At 42.2% G+C, this 21,059-nt stretch overlaps 1 protein-coding gene and 1 non-coding gene across 2 annotated transcripts in view; one reads left to right on the forward strand and one right to left on the reverse strand.

Annotated features, from left to right (window-relative positions):
• Positions 1-21,059, reverse strand: part of LOC124596087 — a 67,436-nt gene that overhangs the window by 22,882 nt on the left and 23,495 nt on the right. The gene's annotated exons all lie outside the window — the stretch shown is intronic.
• On the forward strand, positions 246-320 carry Trnas-cga. The gene has a single exon. It is a non-coding gene; the product is annotated as a tRNA-Ser (tRNA).

The following is a 21,059-nucleotide window of genomic DNA, read 5'->3' on the forward strand; positions in this document are numbered from 1 at the left end:
CGAGTCTCGGTCGGGCACACAGTTTTAATCTGCCAGGAAGATTCATATCAGCGCACACTCCGCTGCAGAGTGAAAATCTCATTCTGGAAACATCCCCCAGGCTGTGGCTAAGCCATGTCTCCGCAATATCCTTTCTTTCAGGAGTGCTAGTTCTGCAAGGTTCGCAGGAGAGCTTCTGTAAAGTTTGGAAGGTAGGAGACGAGGTTCTGGCAGAAGTAAAGCTGTGAGTACCGGGCGTGAGTCGTGCTTCGGTAGCTCAGTTGGTAGAGCACTTGCCCGCGAAAGGCAAAGGTCCCGAGTTCGAGTCTCGGTCGGGAACACAGTTTTAATCTGCCAGGAAGTTTCATATCAGCGCACACTCCGCTGCAGAGTGAAAATCTCATTCTGGAAACATCCCCCAGGCTGTGGCTAAGCCATGTCTCCGCAATATCCTTTCTTTCAGGAGTGCTAGTTCTGCAAGGTTCGCAGGAGAGCTTCTGTAAAGTTTGGAAGGTAGGAGACGAGGTACTGGCAGAAGTAAAGCTGTGAGTACCGGGCGTGAGTCGTGCTTCGGTAGCTCAGTTGGTAGAGCACTTGCCCGCGAAAGGCAAAGGTCCCGAGTTCGAGTCTCGGTCGGGCACACAGTTTTAATCTGCCAGGAAGTTTCATATCAGCGCACACTCCGCTGCAGAGTGAAAATCTCATTCTGGAAACATCCCCCAGGCTGTGGCTAAGCCATGTCTCCGCAATATCCTTTCTTTCAGGAGTGCTAGTTCTGCAAAGTTCGCAGGAGAGCTTCTGTAAAGTTTGGAAGGTAGGAGACGAGGTACTGGCAGAAGTAAAGCTGCGAGTACCGGGCGTGAGTCGTGCTTCGGTAGCTCAGTTGGTAGAGCACTTGCCCGCGAAAGGCAAAGGTCCCGAGTTCGAGTCTCGGTCGGGCACACAGTTTTAATCTGCCAGGAAGTTTCATATCAGCGCACACTCCGCTGCAGAGTGAAAATCTCATTCTGTAAACATCCCCCAAGCTGTGGCTAAGCCATGTCTCCACAATATCCTTTCTTTCAGGAGTGCTAGTTCTGCAAGGTTCGCAGGAGAGCTTCTGTAAAGTTTGGAAGGTAGGAGACGAGGTACTGGCAGAAGTAAAGCTGTGAGTACCGGGCGTGAGTCGTGCTTCGGTAGCTCAGTTGGTAGAGCACTTGCCCGCGAAAGGCAAAGGTCCCGAGTTCGAGTCTCGGTCGGGCACACAGTTTTAATCTGCCAGGAAGTTTCAACGAGATTGCAATCTGCGTCATGATTTCATTTTTTAAATGTGGTATTCATTATATTTCTGATTCTACAAATCCAGTTGTTCTTATAATTAAATTAATTTACACCTGTCATGTCGTTACAATGACATCTCATTCTCGCTCGGTGGCAAGAAAACCTGTCCAAATACAGTGCGCACAACCAAACAATTTCCTTCAATGTAACGACGCTTAGCGAAAGGTGTTCGCTGTTGCTCTGAAATGGCCATATCATCGCGGTTTGCCGTTCGAACTGAACTCGACGCACTGCACCGAACATCTTTTCTCGGTCTTGGCGGTGCAGTGCGGCATTTCGTGTGGACGCGGGAAGACGGAGGAGTAAAGCACGCAGTGGAAATGTGTGGATTTACGGCCGCCGGAAGAGGACTAACAGTTAGACGCCACTGGCCAAGGTGATACTGAATGGTTCTTGAGACTGCTATGATGTCCCATGAACTATGAAAATTGCCTGGTGGTTTGGCTTGCATGCCTCAAAGATACCAATAGTCGTATCACAAGGGCAACCGAAATAGAGAGGACTTGTCTAGAGGCCAGACGAACGTGTGGTTCCTGAAGAAGGGGAACAACCTTTTCAGGAGTTGCAGGCGCAAGAGTCTGGATGAGTCACTGATCTGGCCTTGGAACACCAACAAACATGGCCTTACTGTGCTGATACTTCGACCGACGGAAAGCAAGGTGAAACTACAGCCGTTATTTTTCCCGAGGCCATGCAACTCTATTTTATCTTTAAATGATGGCAGCATTCTCTTGGGTAAAACATTCCGGAGGTAAAATAGGATCCCATTCGGATCTCCGGGCAGGGTGTCGTCATCAGCAAAAACAAAACTGACTTTCTACGGGTCGGAACGTGAAATGCTAGATCCCTTAACCGGGAAGGTAGGTTACAAAATTTAAAAATATAAATGGGTAGATTAAAATTAGATGTATTGGGAATTAGCGAAGTTCGGTGATGGAAGAATGAAGTTCTCATTACATGAGTACAGGATTACAAATACAAAATCAAAGAGGTGTAATGTGGGAGTAGGTATATTAATGAACTAGAAAATAGAAGTGCGGGTATGCTACTACGAACAGCATAGTGAATGCATTGTCGTAGTTAAGATAGACACGAAGCCAACATCCACCACAGAAGCAAAAGTGGTTTTTTTTTTCACTTCGAATCACCCGTCTTTGGGGTACTTCAGATCAATCACTTCTTTGATCCTTGTGCTCTGTTTTCCTCCCAATAGTTCTTCATTCTGTCTGATCTCTTCTTTCCTTCCTCCTCTGATATCTGAATCGGTTTCTTGGTGTTGATCTTAACTTGGAACCTCTTAGTTTTGCCTTTGGCCACTGTCTTGGTTGTACCATTTCTTAATATGACTTTGGTAATCTGGAGTTCTCTCATATCCTTTTTCACTTCCTTAAACCAATTGGGTTTAGTCCTTTTTTTGTAAAACAAGTCAAAGATTTGTTTAGTTAGTCCGTCGGGATTCATTCGGAGTATGTGTCCATAGAAATCAATCCTCCTTTTCCTCATGGTTTCCGAGAGTCTCTCCGACTTTGCATAGATGGCTTAGTTTCTGCAGAAAACTTGTTTGGTATTTTGGAATTTGGGACCCATGATCTTCCACAAAATTTTCCTCTCCTTGATTTCCAATTTAATTGTGATTCCTTTGTTTTTTGTTCCAAGTCTATACAAGTTCATATGACAACTAACTCAGCAAATGATGAGATTGAAAAAATGTATGGTGATATAAAAAAATCATTAAGATCGTTAAGGGTGAAGAAAATTTAGTTATGGTGGAGGACTGTAATTCGATAGAATAAAAGGAAGAGAAAGAAAAATAGTAGGTGAATCTGACTGAAGGAAAAGAATGAAAGACGAAGCCATCTGGTAGAATTTTGTACAGAGCATAATTTAATCATCGCTAATACTTGGTTTAATAATCGTGAAGGAGGATTGTGGAAGAGAGCAGACGACAGTTTCAGATTCATTATATAACGGTCAAAAAATGGTTCAAATGGCTCTTAGCACTATGGGACTTAACAGCTGAGGTCATCAGTCCCCTAGAACTCAGAACTACTTAAACCTAACTAGCCTAAGGACATCACACACATCCATGCCCGAGGCAGGATTCGAACCTGCGACCGTAGCGGTCTCGTATAACGGTCATACAGAGATTTTGGAACCAAATTTTAAACTGTAAGACATTTCCAGATGAAGACCACAATTTATTTGTTATGAACTGTGGATTAAATCTGAAGAAATTGTAAAAAAATAAGAAATTAAATACATGAGATCTAGATAAGTTAAAATATGCAGAAGTTGTTGAAAGGTTCAGAGAGGGCATTAGACAACAATTGACTAAAAGAGGGGAAAGTAATACGGTAGAAGACGAATGGGTATATACTGAAGACAATACAGGATCATACAGGCTAGATAAAATTACAAGGCCTAGTAGAAACCCTTGGACAGCACAGGAGATATTGAATTAATGAACGGAGAAAATATAAGGTACAGTAAATGAAGCAGGCGAAAGGGATCTAAACATCTAAAAAATGAAATTCACACTACGTACAAAATGGCTAAGCAGGAAAGTTAGTGAACAAATGTCAATACAACGTCAATAAAGAAGCAAATATAACTCAAGGAAAAGTAGCCACCACCAACATATAAAGTAAAAAGACCGTTGCAGAAAAGAGAAGCTACTGTATGACTATCAAGAGGTCAGATGGAGAAGCAGTTCTAAGCAAGGCAAGGCAAGTTAGAAGGTGAAATTAGTATACAGAGGGGCTATGTATAGGAAATTTATTTGAAGGTAATATTATAGAAAGAGAAGGGACGTAGATGAAGATGAGATACGAGATATGATGCTATGAAAAGAAATTCACAGATCACTGGAAGATCTGAGTCGAAACACGTACTCTGGAATAGATGTATTCAGTCAGAATTACAGATATCTGTGTGATAGCCAGTTATGTCAAAAATATTCCACCTACTGTACGGCAGCGCAGTCCGTTGCTGCTGCGTATTAAATTCCGATCATCTCATTGTGAATCTCTTCTCACAAACATCCCTCATTGAAGTTACTGAAATACCTAATGATAGCTAAATGAAAGTATTTATGTGCATAAAATTATGATAAGCTTGCATACACCAGTTGCTACCAAGCCTTACTCTAACTGTACAAAGTCTGAAATGTCCACACGCACACATTGTTAATAACCATAGTCAGTTTATGGTAATTATCAATTATCTTTCACTGAAAGTTTACAAGCGGACTGTTTCTTTTGGAATAGCTCACACAAATTTTGCTATAATCAGTCTCACGGAACAAAATGTTCTCGTTCGCGAGTCAGCAACACGCCACGCGGAATTTAGTTATTTAAAATGGCACCAAAAGTTCTAAATTTCACACTTTGCATTAAATCGAACTCTCTTCCACACTTCACATCACTTCTCAAACATTTTTGTTCCGAAATACCACAATAATATTGATTTTCATCGGAGCAACTGTCGATAGGTCTGATCACCGTAAAATCCGAGCCCCGACTCTAGTCATCTCTCTACACAAAATAAGTTTCTAGTTCCCAAAATGAGTTTGCTTTTTTTTTTTTTTTTATCAGTCTACTGACTGGTTTGATGCGGCCCGCCACGAATTCCTTTCCTGTGCTAACCTCTTCATATCAGAGTAGCACTTGCAACCTACGCCCTCTACAGTTTTTGCCCTCTACACCTCCCTCTGGAACCATGGAAGTCATTCCCTCATGTCTTAGCAGATGTCCTATCATCCTGTCCCTTCTCCTTATTAGTATTTTCCACATATTCCTTTCCTCTCCGATTCTGCGTAGAACCTCCTCATTCCTAACCTTATCAGTCCACCTAATTTTCAACATTCGTCTATAGCACCACATCTCAAATGCTTCGATTCTCTTCTGTTCCGGTTTTCCCACAGTCCATGTTTCACTACCATACAATGCTGTACTCCAGACGTACATCCTCAGAAATTTCTTCCTCAAATTAAGGCCGGTATTTGATATTAGTAGACTTCTCTTGGCCAGAAATGCCTTTTTTGCCATAGCGAGTCTGCTTTTGAGGTCCTCCTTGCTCCGTCCGTCATTGGTTATTTTACTGCCTAGGTAGCAGAATTCCTTATCTTCATTGACTTCGTGACCATCAATCCTGATGTTAAGTTTCTCACTGTTCTCATTTCTACTGCTTCTCATTACCTTCGTCTTTCTCCGATCTACTCTCAAACCATACTGTGTACTCATTCCGTTCAGCAGATTGTTTAATTCTTCTTCACTTTCACTCAGGATAGCAATGTCACAAGCGAATCGTATCATTGATATCCTTTCACCTTGTATTTTAATTCCACTCCTGAACCTTTCTTTTATTTCCATCATTGCTTCCTCGATGTACAGATTGAAGAGTAGGAGCGAAAGGCTACAGCCTTGTCTTACACCCTTCTCAATACGAGCACTCCGTTCTTGATCGTCCACTCTTAATATTCCCTCTTGGTTGTAGTACATATTGTATATGACCCTTCTCTCCCTATAGCTTACCCCTACTTTTTTCAGAATCTCGAACAGCTTGCACCATTTTATATTGTCGAACGCTTTTTCCTGATCGACAAATCCTATGAAAGTGTCTTGATTTTTCTTTAGCCTTGCTTCCATTATTAGCCGTTACGTCAGAATTGCCTCTCTCGTCCCTTTACTTTTCCTAAAGCCAAACTGATCGTCACCTAGCGCATTCTCAATTATCTTTTCCGTTCTTCTGTATATTATTCTTGTAAGCAGCTTCGATGCATGAGCTATTTAGCTGATTGTACGATAATTCTCGCACTTGTCAGCTCTTGCCATCTTGGGAATTGTGTGGATGATGCTTTTCCGAAAGTCAGATGGTATATCGGCCAGACTCATATATTCTACACACCAACGGGAATAGTCGTTTTGTTGCCACTTCCCCCAATGATTTTAGAAATTCTGATGGAATGTTATCTATCCCTTCTGCCTTATTTGACCGTAAGTCCTCCAAAGCTCTTTTAAATTCCGATTCTAATACTGGATCCCCTATCTCTTCTAAATCGACTCCTGTTTCTTCTTCTATCACATCAGACAAATCTTCACCCTCACAAAGGCTTTCAATGTATTCTTTCCACCTATCTGCTCTCTTTCCGCTGCACTCCTAATGTTACCACCGTTGCCTTTAATATCACCAAAGGTTGTTTTGACTTTCCTGTATGCTGAGTCTGTCCTTCCGACAATCATATCTTTTTCGATGTCTTCACATTTTTCCTGCAGCCATCTTGTCTTAGCTTCCCTGCACTTCCTATTTATTTCATTCCTCAGCGACTTGTATTTCTGCATTCCTGATTCTCCCGGTACATGTTTGTACTTCCTCCTTTCATCAATCAACTGAAGTATTTCTTCTGTTACCCATGGTTTCTTCGCAGCTACCTTCTTTGTACCTATGTTTTCCTTCCCAACTTCTGTGATGGCCCTTTTTAGAGATGTCGATTCCTCTTCAACTGTACTGCCTACTGCGCTATTCCTTATTGCTGTATCTATAGCGTTAGAGAACTTCAAACGTATCTCGTCATTCCTTAGTACTTCCGTATCCCACTTCTTTGCGTATTGATTCTTCCTGACTAATGTCTTGAACTTCAGCCTACTCTTCATCACTACTATATTGTGATCTGAGTCTATATCAGCTCCTGGGTACGCCTTACAATCCAGTATCTGATTTCGGAATCTCTGTCTGACCATGATGTAATCTATTTGAAATCTTCCCGTATCTCCCGGCCTTTTCCAAGTATACCTCCTCCTCTTGTGATTCTTGAACAGGATATTCGCTATTGCTAGCTGAAACTTGTTACAGAACTCAATTAGTCTTTCTCCTCTTTCATTCCTTGTCCCAAGACCATTTTCTCCTGTAACCTTTTCTTCTACTCCTTCCCCTACAACTGCATTCCAGTCGCCCATGACTATTAGATTTTGGTCCCCCTTTACATACTGCAATACCCTTTCAATATCCTCATACACTTTCTCTATCTGTTCATCTTCAGCTTGCGACGTCGGCATGTATACCTGAACGATCGTTGTCGGTGTTGGTCTGCTGTCGATTCTGATTAGAACAACCCGGTCACTGAACTGTTCACCGTAAGACACCCTCTGCCCTACCTCCGTATTCCTAACGAATCCTACACCTGTTATACCATTATCTGCTGCTGTTGATATTACCCGATACTCATGTGACCAGAAATCCTTGTCTTCCTTCCACTTCACTTCAGTGACCCCTACTATATCTAGATCGAGCCTTTGCATTTCCCTTTTCAGATTTTCTAGTTTCCCTACCACTTTCAAGCTTCTGACATTCCACGCCCCGACTCGTAGAACGTTATCCTTTCGTTGATTATTCAATATTTTTCTCATGGTAACCTCCCCCTTGGCAGTCCCCTCCCGGAGATCCGAATGGGGGACTATTCCGGAATCTTTTGCCAATGGAGAGATCATGACACTTCTTCAATTACAGGTCACATGTCCTGTGGATACACGTTACGTGTCTTTAATGCAGTGGTTTCCATTGCCTTCTGCATCCTCATGTCGTTGATCATTGCTGATTCTTCCGCCTTTAGGGGCAATTTCCCACCCGTAGGACAAGAGAGTGCCCTGAACCTCTACCCGCTCCTCCGCCCTCTTTGACAAGGCCGTTGGCAGAATGAGGCTGACTTCTTATGCCGGAAGTCTTCGGCCGCCAATGCTGATTATTTATCAAAATTTAGGCAGCGGCGAGGATCGAACCCAGGACCGAAGACGTTTTGATTATGAATCAAAGAAGCTACCCATAGACCACGGGTACATACGCTAGAATGTGATAAATTCTAATTTGCACAGAAATATCACAGCCAGTCGGAAAGCAGCATCAAACCCCGCTCAATCTCGATCATATGTGCAGAACCAGTCAAAATTTGTCAATTAATCAGAAAAGTAAATTAACATAAACAAAATTTGGAAACCGTAAATATAAAATTAACTCGCTCTAAACAAAACTACTTTGTTGTTGTTCTTGTTGTGGTCTTCAGTTCTGAGTCTGGTTTGATGCAGCTTTCCATGCTACTCTATCCTGTGCAAGCTTTTTCATCTCCCAGTACCTACTGCAGCCTACATCCTTCTGAATCTGCTTAGTGTATTCATCTCTTGGTTTCCTTCTACGATTTTTACCCTCCACGCTGCCCTCCAATACTAAATTGGTGATCCCTTGATGCCTCAGAACATGTCCTACCAACCGATCCCTTCTTCTGGTCAAGTTGTGCCACAAACGTCTCTTCTCCCCAATCCTATTCAATACTTCCTCATTAGTTATGTGATCTACCCGTCTAATCTTCAGCATTCTTCTGTAGCACCACATTTCGAAAGCTTCTATTCTCTTCTTGTCCAAACTATTTATCGTCCATGTTTTACTTCCATACATGGTTACACTCCATACAAATACTTTCAGAAATGACTTCCTGACACTTAAATCAATACTGGATGTTAACAAATTTCTCTTCTTCAGAAACGCTTTCCTTGCCATTGCCAGCCTACATTTTATATCCTCTCTACTTCGACCATCAGCAGTTATTTTGCTCCCCAAATAGCAAAACTCCTTTACTACTTTAAGTGCCTCATTTCCTAATCTAATTCTCTCAGCATCACCCGACTTAATTAGACTACATTCCATTATCCTTGTTTTGCTTTTGTTGATGTTCATCTTATATCCTCCTTTCAAGACACTGTCCATTCCATTCAACTGCTCTTCCAAGTCCTTTGCTGTCTCTGACAGAATTACAATGTCATCGGCGAACCTCAAAGTTTTTATTTCTTCTCCATGAATTTTAATACCTACTCCGAATTTTTCTTTTGTTTCCTTTACTGCTTGCTCAAACTACTTTACCGAATCATAATCTCATTTCCCCAGTACCATAAACTAACGAAACCACACCCTCCTTCACTCTTATAACTAAGCACAATTGTAACAGTAATTAATAAACAAGTAGAAAATTAAACAAACAGAACTGCAAGTAAAACTGAAAATATTTTGACTGCAGCTCAAACAATGTCCGTCAGCTAGTGGCCTCTACCAGATCGCAAAGAAGCTACATACTCTCGGACATCAGACGTCACCGTCCTGCGAGATTCATACTGCACGCCTGTCTACTGTTATATACTATCTCAATAGGCACGATGTAAGGCGCTACGCCTCAACTGTGGAACACGTATGAGGCAGCCGAAATACGCTCTGACTTCAAGAAGAATATAATAACTTCAATTTGAACGAAAACAAGTGCTGACAAATGTGAATATTACCGAACTATCAGTTAAATAAGACATGGTTGCAAAATACTAACACGAATTATTTAGAGAAGAACGGAAAAAGTGATAGAAGCTGACCTCGGGTGAAATGTAGGAGTACGCGAGGCAATACTGACCCACTTACTTATCTTAGAAGATAGGTAGACAAACCTGCTTGTGTAGTCTTGAACATGGCAGCAGTTAGCAACTACAGACATATGGTAGAATGTGAATAAAACAGCCAACCAGTTGCACGCCAAAGGTTTATTCAAACTGTTACCAAGGTTTCGACGGATATAAATCTGTCTTCCTCAGAATAAATAATAACACCTAAAAATAGGATCTCTTAGCACCAGTACATGGAAGTCCTACAATAGTTACATACAATGGTAGTATAAGGTAAACTTACGCGCTACACATTGCGTGAAAGGAGAAACGAAACTATAAGCAGTAAAAAGATCCATAAAAATGCTATGTTATAGCGACAAGGCTTACTCAACAGTAAAATGATCCACTCAAATCTAAGGCAGACGTGCATAGTACACATAAACAGACAACTAACTGTTGGTGTTCGTATAAGAAGCGGTGCCAGCCACAATAGACACCTGACATGTTAATAAAATTGCATTAAAGTAACATTACAAAAATTATTAAAAAGGCTATGAACCTATGCAAGTGGTGTACAGAACTACGCTGCGCACTAAAGCAGAATTTAAGAACAGACCGAAAGCCACCGATAAAGTTTCTATTTTTAAGCTGTAACTGATCATTAAGTCCTTATAATTGAAATTCTGCTTAAAATTTATAAATTCCTCCAGCAAGCCCAGTCTAAAACCATTTTCTTACTCATGTAAAACAGCCGTATCTTACAGTGTAGTAGAGGAATGTGATCACTGTATGAAATGCTCGGCGAAAGTAGAGCCATAGGCGTTATCGTCACCTTTACCCAATACACGTTTTTTGAATCTGACTTCGACTTCTCTTCCTGTCCGCCCTATATCATTATATATATTATTTTATAGAAGTCAGAATGAGAAAATGGTTCTTCACTTCGCTTTGAGGCGTGAATTAATTTTTTTCCAAGACTGTTGCAAGCTGAAAACGAAACTTTACTGCCATGTTTCTTCGTGAGAAGAAGGCTTACCTTACATGAAATACAGTGCCGGAAAGAAAAGAGTACACATGGAAAGACGATGACGATTTTCTTCCGACGATGGCATATGTCACCTGGAGGATAGTAAATGTACTGGTAACGGTTTCAACGTCGTCAGTCAACATACAGCATAATGGAGTAGCTACCAGAGCGCAATCAGTGTGTACCCTTTAATCTGGAATACTCACAGCCAGAAGCTCCAGTGTGGTACAAAGGTGTGAAGCAAGCAGGAAAACATGCCACGGAGACGCACCCGTGTTACCTACAACCAACTGAGCGAGTTCGGAAGGGGTCAAATTGTGACCTGTATGGCCAGACAAGTTGGACACCCCGCTTCACTTGGACGACGATGCTGGTGTCTGTGATCACGGCAACATTCTCACACCTGTAGACGAGGCTGTGGACATCCTCGCAGGACACACGCCCGCCAAGATCGTTGTATCGTAAGGGCAGCAGTGGCAGATCGTATAGCTACCACAGTACGGATAAGAGGGCTTGTGAGCTAAGTCATACCAACTCGAATTGTCGTGAACCGTGACTACAAGCACACACACCTCTAGCCCGTCTTTCACACACGTCACAGCATCGGTGTGCACGGCTTGACTGGTGCCGTCAGAGGATCACTTGGGAAATGGAATGGCGCTCCATGTCTTCAGAGATGAAAGCAGATTCTGCCTCCACGCAAGTGATGATATTTGGCGCGTACGACGTAGACCTGGTGGGCGCTGTCTCGTAGAATGCATTTGTCCAATACACACTGGCCCCATCCCAGGTCTTACGGTCTGGTGTGCGACAAGCTAAGGCTCTTGTTTACCTTTGACGTTTCTGGAGCGGACGCTAAACAGCACTCGGCACGGGCAAATTGTTTTTGGACCCGTTCTTTTGCCGCTCGTGCAACAGGAAGGTGATATATCGTTCCAAATGGGTAATGCTCGTCCACACACTGCCCATGAAACTCAACGTGCTCTGCAACATGTTTAATAACTTTCCCGGCTGGCACCGTCTCCGGACTTGTCTCCAACTGAACACGTGTGAGAAACAATGCGACGAGAAGTAACTTGTGGGACACGTCAGCGCACAACTCTTGCAGAAATACGTGAATAGGTCGAGCGGGTATGGTATACCGTATCACAGGACGGTATTCACCATCTGCATGATCGATTGGATGCCAGAGTGAACGCCTGCATTACCTCCTATGGAGGCAACACCACATATAAATATGAGTGTTTCAGCTGGTGCTATTGATCTGTAAATATAATTATTTCACGTATTTCATATGCGCTGTTACAACAATAAATGTTGAGTGAAACGGCATGGCAAAGAAATTTCATTCCTCTTCATCTTCTATTTCCTGTGTGAAATAACTGAGCCGTGCTGCTGCTCGTGTTCATGCTGTTTCTAAGTTTCCGCCCTCTGTTCGAGGCCAGATGGTATCTTTTAGTTGGAATGGTTGTGGTTGTTTGTCTTCTTCTCGTGTTGACTACCACCACTCGGTTTCGTAAGCGTTTCCTATCCGTTAGTAAGTTTGTACCCGTGATCTAGGGGTAGCGTCTTTGATTCATCGGTCCCGGGTTCGATCCCCGCCGCTGCCTAAATTTTGATAAATAATCAGCATTGGCGGCCGAAGACTTCCGGCATAAGAAGTCAGCCTCATTCTGCCAACGGCCTTGTCAAAGAGGGCGGAGGAGCGGGTAGAGGTTCAGGGCACTCTCTTGTCCTACGGGTGGGAAATTGCCCCTAAAGGCGGAAGAATCAGCAATGATCACCGACATGAGGATGCAGAAGGCAATGGAAACCACTGCATTAAAGACACGTAACGTGTATCCACAGGACATGTGACCTGTAATTGAAGAAGTGTCATGATGATCTCTCCATTGGCAAAAGATTCCGGAATAGTCCCCCATTCGGATCTCCGGGAGGGGACTGCCAAGGGGGAGGTTACCATTAGAAAAATATTGAATAATCAACGAAAGGATAACGTTCTACGAGTCGGGGCGTGGAATGTCAGAAGCTTGAACGTGGTAGGGAAACTAGAAAATCTGAAAAGGGAAATGCAAAGGCTCAATCTAGATATAGTAGGGGTCACTGAAGTGAAGTGGAAGGAAGACAAGGATTGCTGGTCACATGAGTATCGGGTAATATCAACAGCAGCAGAAAATGGTATAACAGGTGTAGGATTAGTTATGAATAGGAAGGTAGGGCAGAGGGTGTCTTACGGTGAACAGTTCAGTGACCGGGTTGTTCTAATCAGAATCGACAGCAGACCAACACTGACAACGATCGTTCAGGTATACATGCCGACGTCGCAAGCTGAAGATGAACAGATAGAGAAAGTGTATGAGGATATTGAAAGGGTAATGCAGTATGTAAAGGGGGACCAAAATCTAATACTCATGGGCGACTGCAATGCAGTTGTAGGGGAAGGAGTAGAAGAAAAGGTTGCAGGAGAATATGGTCTTGGGACAAGGAATGAAAGAGGAGAAAGACTAATTGAGTTCTGTAACAAGTTTCAGCTAGTAATAGCGAATACCCTGTTCAAGAATCACAAGAGGAGGAGGTATACTTGGAAAAGGCCGGGAGATACGCGAAGATTTCAATTAGATTACATCATGGTCAGACAGAGATTCCGAAATCAGATACTGGATTGTAAGGCGTACCCAGGAGCTGATATAGACTCAGATCACAATATAGTAGTGATGAAGAGTAGGCTGCAGTTAAAGACATTAGTCAGGAAGAATCAATACGCAAAGAAGTGGGATACGGAAGTACTAAGGAATGACGAGATACGTTTGAAGTTCTCTAACGTTATAGATACAGCAATAAGGAATAGCGCAGTAGGCAGTACAGTTGAAGAGGAATGGACATCTCTAAAAAGGGCCATCACAGAAGTTGGGAAGGAAAACATAGGTACAAAGAAGGTAGCTGCGAAGAAATCATGGGTAACAGAAGAAATACTTCAGTTGATTGATGAAAGGAGGAAGTACTAACATGTACCGGGAGAATCAGGAAAACAGAAATACAAGTCGCTGAGGAATGAAATAAATGGGAAGTGCAGGGAAGCTAAGGCGAAATGGCTGTAGGAAAAATGTGCAGACATCGAGAAAGATATGATTGTCGGAAGGACAGCCTCAGCATACAGGAAAGTCAAAACAACCTTTGGTGATATTAAAAGCAACGGTGGTAACATTAACAGTGCAACGGGAATTCCACTGTTAAATGCAGAGGAGAGAGCAGATAGGTGGAAAGAATACATTGAAAACCTCTATGAGGGTGAAGATGTGATAGATGAAGAAACAGGAGTCGATTTAGAAGAGATAGGGGATCCAGTATTAGAATCGGAATTTAAAAGAGCTTTGGAAGACTTACGGTCAAATAAGGCAGAAGGGATAGATAACATTCCATCAGAATTTCTAAAATCATTGGGGGAAGTGGCAACAAAACGACTATTCCCGTTGGTGTGTAGAATATATGAGTCTGGCCGATATACCATCTGACTTTCGGAAAAGCATCATCCACACAATTCCCAAGACGGCAAGAGCTGACAAGTGCGAGAATTATCGTACAATCAGCTTAACAGCTCATGCATCGAAGCTGCTTACAAGAATAATATACAGAAGAACGGAAAAGAAAATTGAGAATGCGCTAGGTGACGATCAGTTTGGCTTTATGAAATGTAAAGGGACGAGAGAGGCAATTCTGACGTAACGGCTAATAATGGAAGCAAGGCTAAAGAAAAATCAAGACACTTTCATAGGATTTGTCGATCTGGAAAAAGCGTTCGACAATATAAAATGGTGCAAGCTGTTCGAGATTCTGAAAAAAGTAGGGGTAAGCTATAGGGAGAAACGGGTCATATACAATATGTACAACAACCAAGAGGGAATAATAAGAGTGGACGATCAAGAACGAAGTGCTCGTATTGAGAAGGGTGTAAGACAAGGCTGTAGCCTTTCGCCCCTACTCTTCAATCTGTACATCGAGGAAGCAATGATGGAAATAAAAGAAAGGTTCAGGAGTGGAATTAAAATACAAGGTGAAAGGATATCAATGATAAGATTCGCTGATGACATTGCTATCCTGAGTGAAAGTGAAGAAGAATTAAACGATCTGCTGAACGGAATGAGTACACAGTATGGTTTGAGAGTAGATCGGAGAAAGACGAAGGTAATGAGAAGTAGTGGAAATGAGAACAGCGAGAAACTTAACATCAGGATTGATGGTCACGAAGTCAATGAAGTTAAAGAATTCTGCTACCTAGGCAGAAAAATAACCAATGACGGACGGAGCAAGGAGGACATCAAAAGCAGACTCGCTATGGCAAAAAAGGCATTTCTGGCCAAGAGAAGTCTACTAATATCAAATACCGGCCTTAATTTGAGAAAGAAATTTCTGAGGAGGTACGTCTGAAGTACAGCACTGTATGGTAGTGAAACATGGATTGTGGGAAAACCGGAACAGAAGAGAATCGAAGCATTTGAGATGTGGTGCTATAGACGAATGTTGAAAATTAGGTGGACTGATAAGGTTAGGAATGAGGAGGTTCTACGCAGAATGGGAGAGGAAAGTAATATGTGGAAAACACTGATAAGGAGAAGGGACAGGATGATAGGACATCTGCTAAGACATGAGGGAATGACTTCCATGGTACTAGAGGGATTTGTAGAGGGCAAAAACTGTAGAGGAAGACAGAGATTGGAATACGTCAAGCAAATAATTGAGGACGTAGGTTGCAAGTGCTACTCTGAGATGAAGAGGTTAGCACAGGAAAGTAATTCGTGGCGGACCGCATCAAACCAGTCGGTAGACTGATGACCAAAAAAGAAAGTGGTAACAGCGGCGATTATCGATATGTAGTAACTGTTGCCCTATCTTTGGGGCGACGTCGTTGTTTTTCCGGGTCGTGTGAGTGGGCCAGTTCGGTTGGGGGCTCAGGAGGAGGCAGGTCCGTGCGGTGCGGTACACGCCGGGACCACTGGTGGCACGCATGGACTGCCTGATGGAAGGGCTGTGGTCACGAGGGTGCACGACCTTGTCGCTAACCCGATCCAGCAAGCTTTAAGATGAGTGCATTTCAATCCAAGTAGAGAAACCTCCACTATTGTGATATCTCGCGATTCTTCAGTAACTTGGGTTCGTGTATTGCTTCATCGTTGCATTTGGTTTATCGGACGTCAGTTAGCTTCAGCAAGATTATCATTAGTCATTCGTTAGACTTCCACTAGTCTGAGTTACCATCTTGTGAAGTGAATACAACTCTTGGCTGCCTATCTCATCGCTCATGTGTTTGTTGCCAACCTTCTCAGAGATCGATTCCTGGAGCACCGTCTGTGACCCCTTGGTTCTTGTAAGACATTCGTCTTCTAAAAGGAGATCTGATGGCCACTAGTTCAGTGTAACGCTCCTTCAGCCCACGCCTTCTGCGGATATAATCTGCCTCAGTACCCTTTAAGGAACCTGTGCACTGATCCTTGTGTTTTATTATTGTATTATTTATCACAATTCTTAAGGTCTTCAGCCGTCATTGTGGTCACTTGCCTTAAAATTCTAATTTGATATTTGTATTTACGCAGTGAGCCTATAAAAACTTATTTACTGCCATTCTTTGCGTCTGATGCTTTCTGCTGTGTTTGTGGCGACTTGCCTTAATAAATTAATAACTGTAATTTGTAAGTTGCAGCGAGTTTTAAGCAATTCTTCATTTATTGCTATTCCTGGCGTGTAAGGCCTTCTGCCCAGATCACAGTGGCTTGCTTTTTAAAACATTATCTGCTGTATCTGTATTTAATGTTGTTTTGATAAGCTGTAACTCACTGAAAACGCTATTATTTACACAGTTGTTATTCCTTCATTAATAACGTGTGGTATTTTATATTTATTGTTGAGTCTGGAATTAACGGGATTAAAATAAATTGTATATAACTGTAAAAGGCAACCAATAGTAACTGATTACGACCCCGTCCTCATTCGTAACCGAATCCTGCCTTCCCTTGACTAACAGGTTTCAATCTCCTTGAGCGGAACATTTTTAGCGGTTCTACTATCCAAAATTCGTAGCCTGTTACTGACTAGAGTTTTAATCAAATTTATCTCTTGCCGAAAATTCTCCAAGGATAACTGAACAACCACTGCACGATGAATATTAGAACGGAAAAATGGGCAATTTGAGTTCTAGGGGGTGAGCGGAATCAACTGAGATAATATTACCTGAAAATGTTTACTTAACAAAGATTTTGTAGAAATTTTTTTTCGTTTTTTTAATACCCAAAGTAAGACAAAGGAAATTCAACTCGCTATTTTTGTTCTGCAGTTCCTTGGTCAGTACTGTTTACTGATGAAATTGATTGAAGGTATGAAACAGTTGATCTAATTCTTCGTAAGTTCCTCTAATACAAAAATTAAATCGTCAACGTACAGAACATAGAAGCTAATGTTATTTTTGTGGTTGGCACAGATTCTCGTTTAACCACCACCTGGCCATAAGTTTCCCGCTTCCTTCAGCTTTCTGTTCTGTTAGTTGCCTGTTTATGTATATGATGCGCGTCTGCTTTATATTTTACGTGGATCATTGATCGTGACCGGGCCAAACATCTCATGAAATAAGCGTCAGACGAAAAAACTACAAAAAACGAAACTCATCTAGCTTGAAGGGGGAAACCAGATGGTGTTATGGTTGGCCCGCTAGATGGCGCTGCCATAGGTCAAATGGATATCAACTGCGTTTTTCAAATAGGAACCCCCATTTTTATTACATATTCGTAGAGTACGTAAAGAAATATGAATGTTTTAGTTGGACCACATTTTTCGCTTTGTGATAGTGGCGCTGTAAAAGTCACAAACATATGGCTCACAATTTTAGACGAACAGTTGGTAACAGGTAGGTTTTTTAAATTAAAATACAGAACGTGGGTACGTTTGAACATTTTATTTCGGTTGTTCCAATGAAATACGTGTACCTTTGTAAACTTATCATTTCTGAGAACGCATGCTGTTACAGCGTGATTACTTGTAAATACCACATTAATGCAATAATTGCTCAAAATGATGTCCGTCAACCTAAATGCATTTGGCAATACTTGCAACGACATTCCTCTCAACAACGAGTAATTCACCTCCCGTAATCTTCACACATGCATTGACAATGCGCTGACGCATGTTGTCAGGCGTTGTCGGTGGATCACGATAGCAAATATTCTTCAACTTTCCCCACTGAAAGAAATCCTGGGACGCCAGATCCGGTGAACGTGCAGCCATGGTATGGTGCTTCGACGACCTATCCACCTGTCATGAAATATGCTATTCAATACCGCTTCAACCACACGCGAGCTATGTGCCGGACCTCCATCATGTTGTAAGTACATCGCCATTCTGTCATGCAGTGAAACATCTTGTAGTAACATCGGTAGAACATTACGTAGGAAATAAGCATACTTTGCACCATTTAGATTGCCATCGATAAAATGGGGCCCAATTATCCTTCCTCCCATAATGCCGCACCATACATTAACCCGCCAAGGTCGCTGATGTTCCACTTGTCGCAGCCATCGTGGATTTTCCGTTGTCCAATAGTGCATATTACGCCGCTGATGGTGAATGATGCTGCGTCGCTAAATAGAAAACGTGCAAAAAATCTGTCATCGTCCGATAATTTCTCTTGAGCCCAGTGGCAGAACTTACACGACGTTCAAAGTCGTCGCAATGCAATTCCTGGTGCATGGAAATATGGTACGGGTGCAATCGGTGTTGATGTAGCATTCTCAACACCGACGTTTTTGAGATTCTCGATTCTAGGACACTTTGTCTGCTGCTGATGTGCGGATTAGCCGTGACAGCAGCTAGAACACCTACTTGGGCATCATCATTTGTTGCAGGTCGTGGTTGACATTTCACATGTGGCTGAACACTTCCTGTTTCCTTAAATAACGTAATTATCCGGCGAATGGTCCGGACACTTGGATGATGTCGTGCAGGATACCGAGCAGCATACATAGCACACGCCCGTTGGGCATTTTGATCACAATAGCCATACAGCAACACGATATCGACCTTTTCCGCAATTGGAAAGCTGTCCATTTTAACACGGGTAATGCATCACGAAGCAAATACTGTCCGCACTGGCGGAATGTTACGTGATTATTAAAGCGCCATCTATCACAAAGCGAAAAAAGTGGTCCAACTGTAACATTCATATTTCTTTACTTACTACACGAATATGTATTAAAAATAGGGGATCCAATTTTTAAAAAAATAAAAAAAGCGGAGTAATATCCGTTTGACCTATGGCAGCGCCTTCTAGCGGGATAACCATAGCGCCATCTGGTTTTCCCCTTCAAGCTAGATGAGTTCCGTTCTTTGTAGTTTTTTCGTTTGATGCATATTTCGTGAGATATTTGGCCCATCAATGGACCACCCTATATATATATATATATATATATATATATATATATATATATATATAATTTTTGTTGTTTCTTTTTGTTGCTCACATGACTTCCATGCACTGGTTATAGCATTTTTAGGTGTTATTACTTCTTCTGAGGAAGACAGGTTTATATCTGTCGGAACCTTGGTAAAGGTTTGAATAAACTTTTGTCATGCAACTGGTTTGGCTGTGTGTTTCATATAGTATCCCAACTTTTATCGATTTTGTAGTTTTGGAGCATGATTTTGACACTGTAGACTGGAATACACTTACGGAGGGGTTAAAAAACAGAGCCCAAAATATAATATATAACTGGTACAGAAAGAAGATGGCAGTTGTAAGAGCCGACGGACCTGAAAGACATTGCAGATGACATTATAACTCTGGAAAATACAATAAGGACTGTGAAGAGTAATTTAATGGTATAGACAGTGTCTTTAAAGGAGGATATCAGGCGAACGTCAACAAGATCAAAGCAGGTGTAATTAAATGTAGTCGATTTAAATCAGGCGATGCTCAGGGAATTAGCAAACGAGTGACTATAAGTGGTAGTTGAATTTTCCTATTTGGATATTTAAATAACTGATGATGGACGAAGTAGAGAGGATATAAAATGTAGACTTGTAACGGCAATAAAAGCGTTTCTGAAGAAAAGAAATTTTTGACGTCGAATATAGGACTAAGTGTTTGGAACTCTTTCCTGAAGTTGTTTGGCGAAGTGTAGCATTGTCTGAAGGGAAACGTGGACGATAAACCGTTCAGACAAGAAGGTGTAGCTGATTTGAAATGTGGTGCTACAGGAGAATACTGAAGATCAGATGGGCAGATCATGTAATGAATGAAGAGGTACTTAACAGAATTTGGGAGAAAAGAAATTTTTGGCATAAATTCACAAAAAGAAGGGATCGGTTGGTGTGACACATCATGAAACATCAGCATTTGAGGAAATTGTGTGTGGTAAAAACTGAAGAGAGAGACCAAGGGATGAACTCAGTAAACATATTCAAATGGATGTAGGTTGCAATAGTTATTTGGCGATGAAGAGGCTTGCAGGGGATACAGTTGCGTGGGAAGCTGCATAACAACAAGAGCGGTGTGGTGCTAACAGACTATGCCCTTAAGTGACAAATCGTAACAATGGCGTGCTACCAAACTCTCTAACAGTTGCCCATCAAGATGAAGCGTCGAGGAAAGCCGTTAAAAGTGGTGTTTTTGTTCCATGACCGTGTCCAGCTAATTGTCCAATAGATACAGTGGCAGTAAAATTTTGCCTCACACCGCAAATGTACTGGAGAGCTACGAGGTTGCCTTATGGTCTCATTCTCAATGAAGGAAAAACCAAACCCACGCCTCGTAATGCTACAGCGCGGTCAATGCTTCAGGTGCCAATAGTTTGGGACTTAATGTCTTCTGGAATAGAGGGTCAATCTCCATCAAGTGCCAACGGTCTTTTTGGAGGGTGGATGAGCGGACTGAGGTAGGGAACCTACTTACTCTTGTGATGGGAAACTATCCCTGCCGGTGATGAGCCACCAAGTCAAACGACTTGGAGACGTGGAACGCAATGGGAATTACCTCATTAAAGACCCACCTGGCTATCCATGTGCAACAACAAGGGCAGAATCTAATACTGTATGTATCCCTACTAATGGGTTTCGGATCCCAGTCAGGGAAAGTAGCGAGACTTCCAGGTCGTCATTCCACGAAATCGTCGCAGAGAAGGAGTAGGAAAACCAGAAAAAGAAGGAAAAGGCCAATTAAACATTGACACTAGAAATGTGCGAAAATTGTTAAAGCTGCGAAGTCTGGAGGAAGTCAAAAAGAGTATGACAAAGCGTCGACTGGATACTCGAGGGCTATGTGAGACAAGATGGGCTCCAAATGG

The sequence above is a fragment of the Schistocerca americana genome, chromosome 2 (genome assembly GCF_021461395.2).
Source record: "Schistocerca americana isolate TAMUIC-IGC-003095 chromosome 2, iqSchAmer2.1, whole genome shotgun sequence".
Taxonomy (NCBI): Eukaryota; Metazoa; Arthropoda; class Insecta; order Orthoptera; family Acrididae; genus Schistocerca; species Schistocerca americana.